The 14,233-nt window shown below is 37.5% G+C and overlaps 1 long non-coding RNA gene across 1 annotated transcript in view; it reads right to left on the reverse strand.

Moving 5' to 3' along the window:
* Positions 1-888: 888 nt before the first annotated feature.
* LOC129136514 (uncharacterized) overlaps positions 889-14,233 on the reverse strand; it is a 110,632-nt gene continuing 97,287 nt past the window's right edge. The window contains exon 4 of the long non-coding RNA XR_008538251.2: positions 889-4,147. This is a non-coding gene — a long non-coding RNA (uncharacterized LOC129136514). The remainder of the gene's footprint in view (positions 4,148-14,233) is intronic.

The raw sequence follows: 14,233 nt of genomic DNA on the forward strand, positions 1-14,233 counted from the left end.
TTTTTTTTGTTTGTTTGTTTTTTCTTACTGATTTGTTTGAGCTCCCTTATGTTGGAGTCAAGGACTCTGGTGCTTCTGGCTCCTGTCCAGAGCACTGCCTACCTTGCCGTCTCCAGCTGTCACATAACAGTGCTCCTGGATCTCCAGCTTTCAAGTAACACATTTGATGTTTTAGCTTTCATCATCCTCCATTACCTTAAAGCATTCCACTAGGAATGACCTTTACTCTTAAGAGACCAGGGTGTTCCTTTCCACAAAGTGTTTACTGTAATTTTTTTTTTTTTTTTTTTTTTTGATGGAGTCCTGCTCTGTCACCAGGCTGGAGTGCAGTGGCAGGATCTTGGCTCATTGCAATCTCTGCCTCCCAGGTTCAAGCGATTCTCCTCCCTCAGCCTCTGGAGTAGCTGGAACTATAGGCATGTGCCACCATGTCCAGCTAATTTTTGTATTTTCAGTAGAGATGGGGTTTCATCAGTCTATTGGCCAGATTGGTGTAAAACTCCTGGCCCCAAGTGATCTGCCTGCCTTGGGCTCTCAAAGTGCTGGGATTATGGGCATGAGCCACCGCACCCAGCCCCACTGTGATTTTGAGGGAGGTTTTCCATTGCCCATTCCATTGCTACAGTGAGGGAGGCTTTCTACTGACGTAAAACTCTCTAGCAACCTTGATAGGATAAGAAGAGTCTGAGATTTGGGTACTCCCTTGAAGACATTGCCTATTATGTATCTAAACCTCCACTTTATAGTGAAGTGACCCTCACTTTATAGGTACTTAATAAATGATGGAAGTTTCCTCGGTACCCTATGTGGATGGAAACCCATCACTGGCTGCTTTACAGGATTTTGTTTTTAATATTTTGTGACAACATACTTATGTTACTTTTGGTTCAAGGAATAGTTCATTTAGGAGTTTAATAGTAAGAATTTGTTAACAACAAGAACAGAATTTTTACCCCTGCATTAGATTAATTCCATAAATTTTTAACAGTTATTTGTTTCTATATTTTAATATAAAACAGCAGGTTTAAAATATGAAACACAGATTAAAATGAGACTAAAATAATTGCCAGTTTCTTTTAACCACAGAGGAAACTGGGCAAGGAAAATCTTAGGATGGAGGAACTGATAAACACTAAATTAGGAGTACTTGATTTGATATATGTAACCTAACCAGGAAGCAGACATGCATTTTTCTCATTTTAAAGACAAAGAATGGAAATATGTGATTTTCCTCTGTGTCCAGCAAGTCAGGGGCAATGAGCTAGGCAATGAGCTCCTATAAAGTTGTTTCTGAGACACATTACTTCTCATATAATGCAATAGACATGAGTGGAAGTGATTAATATCCTAGACTGTAATAATTAATCTGTCAGCCTCCTATTGCCAATAAAAATGAAAACAACAATCTCTAACGTTGAGATAGCATTTTTGTGATGTTCTAATTTCTTTCACTCTACTTTTCACTGCATCATTTTAGAGAAAAGGACGCTGAGAACCAAAGAGCAGTTTGTCTAAATTTACAAAGGTAGTAATTATTAAGTATGAGTTAGATTTTTTAAAATGTAGTATGGATTTTGTTTTGATAAACACATATTTGACGATTTAATCTTTCACTTATAGGTTATCTATATTGTTTATTCCTTTAATAAACATTACAGAGCCCCTGATATACCTGAGGTACAGTGCTAGATTCTGAGGATACTTCAAGGAATGATTCAGACACGGTTCATCCCATGCATAATTTACAGTATATTGATGAAGACAGTTATTAAACAAGGGATGAATATTATAAAACAATTTCGGTGTTTTCCACACTTGCCTCATGGTTAGTCACAGGTATAGTGTGGTATCTTTATTGTGCCACAGACTGGTAGACTTAGCCACACTGGATGTTAGTTGGATGATAACTCCTATGAAAGAACTAAGATTCATTAAGTATACGTAAAGAGGGTTGGTGCTGTTCAGGGGACAGGAATAGGAATCATGTCTTCCAGAGGTTTAGTGAAATGGGTAGACTGTGAGGCTGAATTTCAATGAAGAGACTTAGGTGAACATCATCAAGAATACAAAGACAGGAATTTCCCAGGACAGGGAAGGAAGGAGTACGTTGTTGAGACCAAATTCAACATATGCAGGGACAATGTCCATAAGCTATATTTTTTTGAAGAGGATAAAGAATGGACCAAACACAAGCAAAGGCCAGAGTTACTCTAAAAAAAATAGCTTGGTGGGCAGATGCTATCTTTAATGAGGCAACTCAAGGCTTCTCTAGGGCTATTTTAGTCAGAAAGAGGAGAGAATCTCCAAATATGGTCCATTTCCTTAATGCAACCAGGAGTCAAATGAGAAACTCATTTAAAATTCCACGAAAATTGGGTGAGGAGGGAGAATATTTCTCTTAGAAAAAAAAATCCCCTTCTAGGTATAGGCTCTAGTAATGTTGGGTAAATATTTGGATATTTGGATATTATGATTAGCTAAGAATGGAGACCATCAAAAATCAGGTTGAATAACAATGGGTTATTGACAATTTGCCTTTTAAGGAAGGCGGGTCCAGTTGACCTCAGAAGTTCTTCAAGTGAGATTATTTTTTAAGTGGAATCTGAATTTGTTTGGACAATAGAGTATAACTTAGAGATTTATGGGGAAAATATCAAGAAAGAAAAACATCTCTAGGCTGGCAGCTGAAGAATTACTCTCTGGGAGAAAAAAGGTCTAATGGAGATTGTTACTAAGTTCTTTGCTATGATGTGTGCAATGTAAATTTGCTCCTTTATTTCTGCAATTAAAATCTACATTGTGACTTGCATTTGACCTTGAAGCATGTGACCAAGTATTGTGTTCTTATTGAAGCTGATACAGGAAAAACTACAGGTTATTCATATGGAGTGCCAAATGTGGGTTATAATACTCATAATAATAAATACCACTTACTTAGCATTACTATGCCCTAAATGTTTTCCTTATGTTGTCTTATTTGCCCTTTACCCCAATTATATGATTTAGTGTGTAGTTGTGGTTTTAATTGCCTTGGCTTGAACTGACCTATATCATTACTTCTCATCTTCCATTGGCAAAACTTAGTCACATGATAACACTATAATGGGCACCAGCAAATAGAGCCTCCAGCTGTACTATTTCTTCCCAGATATAACTCTCTAGTGTAAAAGAGAGAGCACACATTTGATAGACAGCAGTCATATTGGCCATGTCAGTCAGGCAGATAGTATCCCCATTATATACATGAGAAAAAGGAGACTTAGAAAAATTGAGTAACTTCCTCAATATCACACAAATAGAAGTGGAAGAGCCTGATCCATGCCAGATATTTTTTAGATGCTAACTACATATGATCTAATTTAAATGTAAGGTAAAGTTTATTTAAGTGAAATGAGTTAGATGAAATAGAGTTAAACTGACAGCCCCAACCACCAGATAAAAAGGTAACAGAAGCCATTAAAATGAATGGGGATAAAAAATGAACTCAAAGACACACTGTTAAATAGAAAAGAAAGGGCAACCCAGTAAGATACAATTTGTATATTAAACAGTTGTAATTATACACAGGCACTGTGCTCAGCCACAGGGAATATCTCTGGAAGGGGGATTCAGAGCTGCTGGGACAGTGGTTTCTTCTGAGGAAGATAACTGAGGGCTTGGAGAAGGACTTCCCTTTCATTATACACCTGTTTGAACCTTTTGAATATTTTATTGTGTGCATGCAATTACTTATGCAAGTTTAAAATTTTAAGTCAAATGTCAAAAGTTGATCAGAAGATAGCATAATCCTTTAGGAACTGCTGCTCATTCTCCAGGCTGGAGAGACTCTTTAACGCTGAACTTCCCACCTTCGCTCTTTTGGCGCCACGTAATCTCCAAGGATACCATTCTTAACTCCTGTTGATGTGAAACTATATTGACTCCTGGAAATCTCAGGGGTCGTTGATCCTGGTCCCATTGTCAATAGACAACTCTTCGACTTGGTTTTACCTCCCTATTTCCTGGCAATTAAACTATCCAGGTTGACTTAGCATTAACCAAGCCACCTTCAAATTTACCACTTATGCTTGGATCTATTCTCCCGAGACTGAAAGTCTAGCCAGTCTTTCTGCGTGACTGGTCCCAGTGCAGCATACATGTAGGAAATCTGCAGAAATAAACCAAGATATATGATTGGCAAATGAGTGATTTGAGAACAAAGGATAATAACATTTCAAATGTGAATTCCTACAATTAAGGATTTGAAAGAAAATGGAAATCACATTTTTCTCTTCATGTTTATCAGAGCAAATCATTAGTGATGTTTATGCCAGCTATCTAGTTAGGTCAAGCTTTACCATGGCCAGAAATGATTTTCATAAACATGCAAGCAGGTGGAAACAACTTAAAAATAGCCTTGAATGGAAATAATTACCACTTTATATTATCACAAAAGCATATCTTTGTGGCAGAAAGCCCCATTCCTACTTGGCAAAGCCCTAATTACCACTGTTTACAAGAAGAGTGTTGATGCCTTAGTCGAAATTCCTGGGTTCCAAAGTTCAACTTTTTTTTCCCTAGAGTTTAGAAAATGCTAAAAATTATCTTTTGGTCCAAAATGGCTTCACAGACAGTAATTGTTCCAATGATGCACAAAGTATTGCTCAAGCACTTTTGTCTTATGTTGAAGCCCTTGTTTTTAAAGGAACAGAATGCAACTAAACAAATGTAGAAATTAATCCTTAATCCTAATAGTTAAATCTCCATTTAAAACTATATACACAATAGTTGTCTCCACTAGAAGTTAAAATAATCTGAACAACTACAAAGTTAAAATTTATAATGAAAGCATTTTAGGGCATAAAATACATTAAACTAAGTTATACTATATTTCTTAACTAGAACATGATGCTATTATTTGGAATGCAGGGGGAAAAACATAAATTTGACCTTTCATACATTCTCAAATATTTCATGTTGTTTGAGGTATGGACATATTACATACATTCCTTAATTCATTTATATATTCACTGATGCCAAACAAACATTTCTAAGATTATTCGTTTTAAGCTTATTTGGACAGTGAAAAATGTCAGTATACAATATGCTTAATTCTACTTCAGCTTAGAAACGGTTGTCTCAGCTCAAATGTCAACTTTTAAAACCAAATAGAAGAGTCAGCAATTACGTTCTAACATTTAGATCTGAGAGTGAAAATGAATACTGGCCGCCCTCCTAATCGTTTTCTGCTTTTGTTTTTGTTTTCCTTTTTGCTTTTTTATTTCACTTCTCCTCCTTGACCCACAAAACTTGAAGATTGAAATGTAATTTTCTTTTGTAAGACTTTGTTATTGATTTAATGAATTAAAAGCAACTTACTTGTATTTAAAAAATCAGCTTATATTTTGGTTCGTCAATGCTTTCAATCTTCTCATAATGCTACAACCCATTCCGACATTAACTTATGGACTTATATCTATCAAGTATCAACAGTGACAGAAACAAACTTCTTCTCTGGTAGAAAAAAATCTATCACGATATTGCTTTGCCTTTTACCTTTCAAAATGCTGTGATACCAACCATGTATTTTTCCCCTCATCTCTCTTAAACTTCATTGTAAAATTATTTCTGTACCTTAACTCTAAATATCGGAGTTCTTTGAATCCCCTAGATGAGATTCCTTTTCTTCTCTCTCTCTCTTCCTCAATGTTCTTAGGCAGACCTATAGTTCGAATGCTATCTCTGTCCAGATGAATCCTATGTTTATATAACACTATGATATCTGTGAGCTTTCCTGTCTGGAGCAGAGGCCACAAAGGCTGAGAGCAACACAATACGAGGCAAGTATCTTAGGTCCTAGAGAAGATACTAAACCAGATGGGGTGGTCATGCTAAGGGATTATAAAACTGGTACCGCCAGCATTGGTCTGTTGCCTGCCTTCTGAATCTGTGAAGGAAGGTGGCAGATCCAAAGGAGGTTGAAGCAGCCACTTTCAAAATAATTTCTTTAAAGGGAATTGTCAGTGTGCTATCCATTTCCCCCAAGTTTTCCACACAGCTATGAAGGAGGGGAGAGGTACTCCCCTCTCATCTTCAACCATGTGAGTTGGAGTTTGTGAGAAGTATTTAGAGTTTAGCACACACTTTTTTTTTGAGATGAGGTCTCACGCTGTTGCTCAGGCTGGAGGGCAGTGGTGCAATCTTGGCTCACTGAAGCCTCAACCTCCTTGGCTCAAGCAATCTTTCCACCTCAGCCTTCTGAGTAGCTGGGACCACAGACACATGCCACCCCACCCAGCTAGTTTCTTCCAAAAATTTTTTTTTTGTGTGTAGACAGGGTCATGCTATGTTGCCCGAGCTGGTGACAAACTCCTGGATTCAAGCAATCCTTCCACCTTGGCCTCCCAAAATGCTGGGATTGCAAACATGAACCACCACATGGGGCCAAAGCACACACGTTTGGAAGAACACTGGAACTAGTACCAGACTTACTCTAAGAGAAGGTTGTGTTGAGGTGTGTTGCAAGTTCACAGACTCAGGACAAAAGTACACGTTTTCCAGGTGCCAGATACGGACTTCATGAGCTACCTTGAAAATAGTCCTGCTGAGGAAAGTTTCCTACCAGGGAATTGACTAGGGGTATACCAGCTGTTTATTTTTGCCCTACCCACAGGGCACCAATCCCATGTTTTAATCATACCAGTTATTTATCGTCTATCCCCCAACCCCCTTGGAATCTGCAGAGGCTCAGAACAATCATAAGCTACTGTAAGTGTGAGGACATGTCCCACTATGGGGTTCAAGAGTCCAAATACAAAACAGCTTGGGGGAGAGGAAAAGTTTCAAATTGGATGAGGATCTGAAATTTTTATAGTTTGGAAACTGCAATGGATTTTTATGTTGCCTGATACTATCTTAAAAGCCATGCCATTTTGCCATTCAGCGGGAGGGAAAGAGCAACTCAACAGAAAGGAATTAAAAGGACCAGTTGGAGAAAATATAAACTTGCTTTCTGTTTGCAACCTACTGTGTACAAGTCCTTCCAAATAATGGTTGCCATTTTATATCACACCCAGACTTAACCTCTAAGCTCTAAATTAAATATGTAACCGAACACTTGATATCTACATTTAGATGCTTTGTAGGCATCTCTACCTTAGCAAGTCCAAAACTTGATTCCAGCCCCTTTCAATGCTGATCCAATTCTTCCTCCTTCTTTCAGCCTTTCTCATCTCTTTACAAGGCATTATCACCCACTCACTCTCCCAACCAGTAAACAGAAGTGATTACTCCCTCTACCCACCATATGTGTCTAGTATTTTAACAGGTCCTATTTATTCTCTCTGTAAAATACATAACAAATCCATCTACATCTATCCATAACCATTATCATAGCTCTCATCAAGGGCACAGTCACCTTTCACCCAAACCGCACAGCAAAAAGTCCCCTAACTAGTCTCTCCACATCTATGGTTGCCTTTTTTCAGTCTTTCAACATAGCAGACACAATATTAATTAAGCAACCATTTTATTAAGGTGCTTCAACTTGTACAAACATAAGCGGTTTTCTTTTTCTAATTGTTGCTGAGCCATTGTTTCCCACTGGGGAATGTCTTCCTGAGCAATATCTCAGCCTGATTTCCTAAGTTTTCAGTCACTTCTCACAAGTTGGTCTCATGCAGCTTCTGAGACAGACCAGTTTATTTGAACACTTTAACTCTGTATCCATTTCAGATCTTTTCCGCATCTGCTCTTCCCAGGTGACTCTTGTAGTTCACATGGCCCTGAACAGAAGGGCTCTGTTTCTTATTGGCTCTAACCTTTCTAGATCTGGGGATGCAGAAGAGGTCAGAGTGACAGAGTGATATCCTTTGTGATTTCTTTGCAAGACCATAGCCTTCTCCTCGTTTGCTTGGGAACAGTTGTTCTAGCTTCATTGTCCATGACCTGCAGTGGACAGGTGGCAACACCCTCCTGGACATTAGCTGTTACTTGTAAAACTCAGAAATGTCTCTGGCTGAGTCCTTGCCATGGCAGCCTCATGCTGTAGTTTTACGGCATCTGCACTTCTTGTTCAACATCACGTCCCTAATAGGCCTACAAGTCATCCTCCAAAACCGACAACACCTCTACACTATCACACAGAGGCTGGTAGGATTCAGACTAGGACCTAATCTTATAGAGTCCTAATTGTCCAACTCTGCCTTCTTGCACCTGCTTCCTCTCCCTGAATAAATGCCAAGCCTTGTTTAGAAAGGATGTGGAAAAGAAAACGTAGATTATGTAATAACCACATTTCCAGGTTTCCGAGGATCTCTGAAATTTGTTCTAACTCTGTCCTTCCTAGAATTTATGTAAACTAATACATTTCAACTTCTGTCAGTTTAGTTAGATTTATATCACTTACAAACCAAAAAAATAGTGACTACCACAACAGATAAAGCACTGGGGTTTATGTCAATGTGAACAGAGCCAAGCACCAAGCACTGGAGCAAATTCAGCAGGACTATTTTCTAGTCTAAGTCATGGCTTTCCAGGATCTCTGGCTGATTTTTTGTTTGGTTGCCTTTTTTTCTTTTATTTGAATCCATGTTTAAATAGGACAGAACTACTAAAAGCACAGCCCATGACAGAATAAACAGAGAAAGCACACAGAATTGAGAGCAATTTGGCACTGTCATGACATCCAAGCATGTGATCAGTGAACTCATCTTGCTGAAAAAGAAGTTGACTGGTTTGAGTGTTTTCTTTTTATTTCATTTTCTAGTAATCCATTCTTACTGTTTTGTCAAAGGTCGAATTCTTTGATGAAGTTGGAAAGTAAGGAGAAAAAGGTGAAGAGGGGCAGAGGGAAGATAAGGAAAGAAGGAGAGAAGGAGGGAAAAAGAAAGGAAAGGAGAGGAGAAGAGAATAGGAAGGGAAGGCGAGGGGAGAGGAAAGAGAGGGGAGGGGAGGGGAGGGCAAAGGGAGGGGAGGGGAAGGGGAAGAGAAGGGGAAAGGAAGGGGAAAAAAGGGAAAGGAAGAGGGAGGGAGGAAAAGGGGGTAGAGGGGGAGAGAGGAGGGGAGCAAAGAAGGAGAGGGTAGGGGAGGGAAGAGGAGGGGAGGAGAGGGGAGTGGGGGGAGGAGAGAGAAGGGGAGGGGAGGGGAGGGCAGGGGAGAGGACAGGAGAGGAGAGGAGAGGAGAGGGAAGGGAAGGGAAAAGGCTGGCCTTTACCACAAATAGTTTAAGTATTACTGCACTCTTATATATTTTCTGTAAACTGCCTACGATTCCTTGTACAAAGTGGTAAGTAAAAAAATAAATACATAAACGCCCAACTCCACAACTTTAGTTCTCTGAGCAGATAATTTACCCGCCTTCCCACTGATGTTCTTTTTCCCACCCCATGCAACTATATGCACCTATTCATTTCCCCACCTACCCAGCCAATTTCCTCGTCACCATACTGCCAACCACTACAGTTTTCTTCAATTTTGATGTTGCTTGAAATACTGTTTAAAATGAAATGAACAAATATCATAGTGCCTAAATGAAAATGGTCTTGTGACCCAAAATGGGTCGTGATCTTCAATAACTTTTCATGTCCTGTTAACTTTTGCCTAAATTTCCTTAGCATTTATAAGAAAATTTAATGCTCACTTTTTTTGAGTCAAACATTTCACAGTTTACGTAAGACCTCTTTCTTTAAAAAAAAGTTTAAGGAGATTAATGTATCAATTTGCATTAGGAAAAGCAAGTATTAAGAAGAACATTAAAAAAGTTTATGTAATGATGATATTACACATTTTTCTGAATGCAGTCTGTTTGAAACTCTCCTAATTAAAAATAAGATAAAGTAATATCTGTTGAGTTTATCTCAATACGATTATTGTGGTTCAGTATTTATCAACAATAAAACATCTTGTTAAGGATCAACTGAAGGATTGCCTTTCCCTCAATCACATTTGGCTTTGTGTCAGTGTTAGTTCAAGGTTATTTTTCTCTTCCATGTGGAGTAAATATGCCAAAGATATTATCTATCTGTGAGATAATAAAACAAAATGAAGAAATATTGGGAAATATTGGGTTCTTATACATATTTCACTTGGTTAAATATTTTGTTAAAACAAAACCATAGAAAATGTAGAATGTATCTGGAATTCCACAAGTTAAGAAAAAGTGTATTTTATTTAATAATTTAAGTGTTTTAAAATATATTACAGTAAAACTATAAATACTGACTTCCTGTTCCAAAATGGTGGCATAGAAGCAACCTGACATCACTCCCCCATCTTACAAAAAACCAAAAGCAAATGCATAGTGCCAGGATTATCATTTGTGATATCCCAGAACTCAGATATGAGGATGAAACAGTTCCTGGGGCTACAGAGATGTAAAAAACCTCTGAGCAGATGAAATTTCCATATCCATGCTGCCTTTCCCCACAATCTGCCTGGCACCAACCATGCAAAAATTTCCTCCTAACTCACAGCTTCTCCACTGGAATAGCTGAGATATAGATGAATGACCAGCTTCCCACCATCTTGGGTTTTTTGGCAGTAGACCTGTTCCTGCCAACACATTTGGAAGCATCTTGAGTGCCTGAAGGAGACAGATCCCTGAGAAGAGCCAGAGACATAGGGAGGATGCAGGACTACCATTACCAGCTCTGAAAACTGCTCTGTAACTCAGCCAAAGGAGACAAAATCAGAAGAGCTGCTCAGCACCACTACACTGTGGAAGGTAAGTTCTATGGATCCCCTGGGCACAAATCGCTACCCAGACTTGACACACTGAAGAGGTATCCCCTTTGGGACCTCAAATCATTTATTAGAGCTGAGGCAAACCTAGACATAAAGTGCCACCTAGAACCTAAAAGGAGGCAGTTACCTAATGGTAAAGAACCTCTAAGCAAATATATCCAATTAAAAAAAAATAAAATAAGCCAGAGAGAGAAGACTGGAATAAATGGCTAGTCCTTCAGTGCAAAAACATAGACATACATACACAAGAGAAATGAGCAAACAGGGAACCATGACCTCCCCAAAGGACAAAGCAAGGAACCAGTGATTGTCCTTAATGAGATGGTGAACTGTGAGCTACCTGACCAAGAATTCGAAGTAGCATCTTCGGGAAATGAAGCAATCCCCAAGATAGCAACAAAAAGCAATTCAGAAAGTTATCAGAGAAGTTAAACAAAGACATTGAAGTAATTAAAAAAAAAAATCTCGAAACTGAGAAATACATTTACTGAACTGAAAAATTAATTACAGGTTTTCAACAGTAGACTGCATCAAGCAGAGGAAAGAATCTAAAAGCTCAAAGACAGGCTATTTGAAAATATACTGTGAGGAGAAAAAAGAAAAGAAAGAATAAAAGGAACTATAATCATCTACAAGATATGGAAAATTACCTCAAAAGACCAAAATTCAGGATTATTGGTATTCAGGAGGGAGCTGAACAAGAGCAATGGATAGAAAGATTATCCAAAGAAATAATAACAGAAAACTTCCTAAAATTTGAGAAAGATATAAATATTCAGGTACAGGGAGGTCAGAGAACACCAAGCAGATTCGACTCAAATAAGACTACCTCAAATCATAAAATATTCAAATTTTCGTAGGTCAAGGACAAAGAGAAGACTTTAAAAGCAGCAAGAGAAAAGAAGAAAATAACTCATAGAGGAATGCCAATTCATCTGGCAACAGACTTGTCAACAGAAACCATATAGGCCAGGAAGAAGTAGGATGACATTTCCAAAGTGCTCAAAGAAAAAACCCTGCTATCCAAGAATATTGTACCTGGCAAAGCTATTTTTCAAATGTGAAGGAGAGATAAAGTCTTTGCCAGACAAAATTTGAGAGAATTAACCACCATCAGACTGGTCTTAGAAGAAATACTATAATAAGTTATTTAATCTGAAAGAAAAAAATACACTAACATGCAGAAAAGAAAACATTTGAAGGTTAAAACTTACTGGTAAACATAAGTGCACTGACAACCCCAGAATATTCAAATACTACAATTGTGGTGTGCAGTCCATTCATAGCTCTAATATGAAGCCTAAAAACAAACGTATCTAAAACAAAAATAGCTACAGCAAGCTGTAAGAGACAGGCAATATGAAAATATGTAAATTGGAGCAACTAAACATCAAAATGTGGGGGAGATGGAGCTGAAGTGTAGAGAAGTGTTTTTAGTTGTCCCTTTGTTTGCTTATTTCTATTATCTTTTTTTGTGATCTAAGATAAATTGTCATCTCTTTGAAGTAACTTCTTATATTTCTAATATTTTTTGTAAGCCTCATAATAACCACAATGCAAAATCCTACAATATATACTACATATAAAAAGCAACAAACTAAAATATACTACCAAAGAAAATCACTTAATCTCAAAGGAAGACAGTAAGAAAGGAAGAAAGAGTTCCAGAACAATGAGAAAACAGGCAACAAAATGGCATTAGTAAGTCCCTTTACTTATCAATAATAACACTAGATGTAAATGGTCTCGATTTTCCAATTAAATGGCACAGAGTGAGTGAATGGATTAAAAAAAAAGACCCAACTATATGCTGCTTTCAAGAAACCCACTTCACTAATAAGGCACACAGAGACTGAAATTGAAGAGGTGGGAAAAGATATTTTATAAAACTGGAAACTAAAAAAGAAAAGTAGCTATACTTATACTTAGATAAAATAGATTACAAATCTAAAATTGTAAAAAGAGATAAAATGGTCACCATATAATGATACAGGGGTCAATTCAGCAAGAGAATATAACAATTATAAAAATATCTGTGCATCCAACACTGGAACTCCCAAGTATATAAAGCAAACACTAATAGATTTAAAGGGAGAGATAGACTGCAATACAGTAATAGTAGGGGACTTTAACACCCCACTCTTAGCAATGGACAGATCATCCAGACAGAAAATCAACAAAGAAACAGCAGAGTTAAACCATACAGGAGATTGAATAGGCCTAACTAACATTTACAGAACATTTCACCCAACTACTTCAGAATACATGTTTTTTCTCAGCACCTAGAACATTCTCCAGAATACAGCATATCTTAGGCTACAGAACACTCAAAGCAAATTAAAAAAAATAGAAATCATATCAAGTATCTTTTCTGACCACAGTGAAATAAAACTAGAAATCAATAATGAGGAGTTTCAGAAAACACACAAACACATAGAAATTAAACAGCATGCTCCTGAAGGACCAGTAGGTTAATTAAAAAAAAAAAGAATGAAACAGAAACATTTCTTGAAACAAATGATAATGGAAATATTACATAGCAAAATATGTGGGAAATGGAAAAAGCAACACTAAGAGAAGTTTATCACAATAAATACCTATATCAAAAAAGTAGAAAAGCATCAAATAACCTACCCTCAAGGAAGTATAAAATCAGGAACGAACCAAAACAAAAATTAATAGCAAGGAACAAATAATAAGGATTGGAGCAGAAATAAATGAAACTGGGATTAAAAAACAATAAAGAAGATCAACAAAATAAAAAGTTGGGTTTTTGTTTTTGTTTTGAGATGGAGTTTTGCTCTTTTTGCCCAGGCTGAAGTGTAACAGCATGATCTCAGCTCACTGCAACCTCCGCCTCCTGGGTTCAAGTGATTCTCCTGCCTCAGCCTCCTGAGTAGCTTGGATTACAGGTGCCTGCCACCACACCTGGCTAATTTTTTGTATTTTTTAGTAGAGATGTGGTTTCACCATGTTGGCCAGACTGGTCTCAAACTCCTGACCTCAAGTGATCCTCCTGCCTTGGCTCCCAAAGTGCTGGTATTATAGGCGTGAACCACCAGATCTGGCCAAGGTTTTTTGAGAAGATAATTGAAATTGACAAAAGTTTAGCTAGACTAACAACAAAAGAGAGAACACCCAAATAAATAACATTAGAAACAAAAAAGGAAGCATAGCTATAGACAACTTAGGAATTCAAAGAAGAGACTAACTATACATTAGAGGCTATTATAAACAACTATATGCGAAGAAATTGGAAAACCTAGAAGAAAGTGATAAATTCCTATATATACACAACCTACCAAGATTGAACCATGAAGAAATAAGAAACCTAACAAACCAATAATTAATAATAAGATGGAAGCTGTAGTACATAGCCCAGGACCTGAGGGCTTCACTACTGAATTCTACTAAACATTTAAAGAAGATGCCAATCCCTCTCAAACTCTTCAAAAAAAAAAAAAAAAAATGGAAGAGGAAGGAATACACCCAAACTCACTGCACCATACCA

This window comes from Pan troglodytes, chromosome 10, assembly GCF_028858775.2.
Source record: "Pan troglodytes isolate AG18354 chromosome 10, NHGRI_mPanTro3-v2.0_pri, whole genome shotgun sequence".
In the NCBI taxonomy this organism is placed as follows: Eukaryota; Metazoa; Chordata; class Mammalia; order Primates; family Hominidae; genus Pan; species Pan troglodytes.